Here is a 2705-nt window from a genome sequence, read left to right on the forward strand (position 1 = left end):
GAAGCGACGCAATTTGAAATCAAGACCTTTACCATCTCAATGCTTCCTAACTTCTTTGGGAAGTCAACTGAAAATCAATACAAGCATCTAGATTAGTTTCTTGAAATTTGTTCGACCATTTGTATGCCTCACTTTGGTGATCATGCCCTCTATTTTAAGGCTATTTCCATTCTTTATAAAGGACAAAGACAAATATTGGCTAAATTCCTTAGAGTTGAACTCGGTGATCAATTGGACCACTATGTAACACGAGTTCCTAAAAAAGTACTTTCCTATTGGTAAGACTAACTAGTTGAGAAAGGCAATTTCCAGGTTCTCACAGATAGATGGGGAATAATTTTTTGAGACTTAGGAGCGCTTTAGGGACCTTTTACGCAAATTCCATCACCATTAAGTCCCTAGGTGGCAATTAGTATAGACCTTTTTATAAAGGATTAGTTGAGCGAGATAGGTACATGGTTGATGCATCTTGTGGAGGTACTTTCCTCACAAAGCACGAGACTAAGGCTTGGACTCTTTTTGAGACCCTCACCGAGAATTCTCAGCAGTACACTATTGCTACTTTTAGACCATCCCAACCTTCCTCTTTCCATCCTAACGGAGTCTATGAGTTAGCGATAGACCATGCTCTGATCCCTCACACACCTGTTATAATTTCCCCCATGCGCCTCCCCCACCCGAGTTTGTGTAGGAGGAAGTTAAAGCCACCCATAATTGGTACGACATGTCGACCAATAATCCTTATTCTAACTACTACAATTATAGGTGGAGTAAATATTCTAACTTCTCCTCGAGGCCACAAGCTCTGAGTTTTCAAGCTCAAGACCTCAGCAATCACCCACTACTCCACCTCCTCACCCATTTCATAATTCTCAAAATCCTCCTATATCTGCCCTTAGATAGTCAGCATTTCAACCACCATCTCCTCCTTAACTGCAATATGATAGATCTTTTCAAGAGACGGTGTTGAAAGACCTTAAGGGCATCGAGGCTAATCACCAAGTTGATCGGCAACTACCCCACTTCCACTCCCAGTCTATTGTCAAGCTAGAAGCCACCATGGGCCAACTAGCTACATCTTTGAGTATGAGAGATGAGAGTAAGTTGCCAAGTCAGCCTCCAGTAAAACTTAAGGTCCATTACGGGGTACAATGTAAGCAGAGGATGTGCTTTGGAATATACTACTTGGGAATTAAGAAAGTATCCAATGTTTCTCATCACTTAGCTAGTTATATATAAATAGGCATACATAAAACTGAGTAGCATAGAAATAATCATGTTCATCATCAACAATTTATATGGATATATGCATTAATTGGCATGCAGTGGATGCATTACTGGAAAAATTCTCCTTTGACAGTCAGCCACTCCTCAACTAGGTGCTGCCTGAATATATATAATTTTCACAAGGCAGCTGGCAGGCAGGCGCTGGCCAGAGTGAGTAAGCTCATTACCAAAGGAGATTTTCTTAGAAATTCAGTTGTGGAAAATCATTTGATAAGATTTTGCATTATTGTATCTGCTAGGGTAACACTTTCTATGCATGCAACTTTGTTTCTACCAGGGCAATGCAAGAATGTAGGTATGTAGTATCTCCCCAGAAATGCATGTATGATGTATCCTTTTATCTCCTTGCTAATGTCGAAGAATCCTCATCCATGACATGATACAACACATCATTAGTAAAACAAAGTTGAAAAGTTGATTCTTCCATTGCTCCAAATTCATCCCAAGTCGCCGCATCTATGCACCAAGAGATCCTTCACCTTTCTTTGCCACAAATCGATATTTTCGAATCCATCAAATTTGACAACATCAAATTTTGTAGAAGAAGATGCATAGGTCATTACAACTTTTGCTTTGATACTAATTGTTGTGAAATAATGTCTTTAAAACAATGCACAATGGAATATGTATATTGTATAAAAGGATCAAACATACACTTGCAAAAATCTAAATGGTGAATACAAAATACTTCCACAACCATAGCAATATAAATAAAGCAATAATAAGAGCAATGACACTAGGAACTACGTGGTTCGGTAAAGCCTATCTTCATGGGAGCAATCGAGAAGGATTTCACTATGAAGATAAAAATTACACAATACAATGATTTTCAATTATCTTCACTCTTCTCTCCTTACCACTCTACACAATATGCCCAAAATGACATATTTAACAACCCCAAGGAGGTTTCCCTCCGAATACCCAACCATCCTAACGTTCACATTCAAAATTTAAAATCATCATCACAGCCCCAAGTCTATTCGTAAACGACTTATGAATGTCTGAATTTTATTCGCTCTCGGTATCTCCACTCGTCGATGAATGAGGTCATTTCGTTGATGATTGCCTTCTACACAGCACCAGTGACTTCAACATATGTTTTCCTTCCTCTTGTTTATGAACTCCAAGTATAAGAACACAAAAATACAACACTACAGATGCTGAGGAAAAGGCCATTGATCACGTCCCTGTAGTACGCTCAGACACTTATCGTATTTATTGTTGCTATGATCAATTATAATAATGGGTTTTTAAAGTATGTGTTGTAGTGTGAATTGCCTTAAAGTTTTGATCGATTCTAAGATGTCTTTGGAAGATGTAAGAACCTGAATGGTGATAAATGGGTTTAAATAAATAAGAGAGGGGTAAAAATTGGTATTTGAACAGGCTTTGTCGACAAAGTCTATGTAAGTCTCTTC

The 2705-nt window shown here is 38.4% G+C and overlaps 1 non-coding gene across 1 annotated transcript; it reads right to left on the bottom strand.

The window, feature by feature from the left end:
- Nucleotides 1-290: 290 nt before the first annotated feature.
- On the bottom strand, nt 291-396 carry LOC131149945 (small nucleolar RNA R71). Its single transcript, XR_009135336.1, has one exon. It is a non-coding gene; the product is annotated as a small nucleolar RNA R71 (small nucleolar RNA).
- Between the last annotated feature and the right edge of the window lie 2309 nt (nt 397-2705).

Source organism: Malania oleifera, chromosome 2 (assembly GCF_029873635.1).
Source record: "Malania oleifera isolate guangnan ecotype guangnan chromosome 2, ASM2987363v1, whole genome shotgun sequence".
NCBI lineage: Eukaryota > Viridiplantae > Streptophyta > Magnoliopsida > Santalales > Ximeniaceae > Malania > Malania oleifera.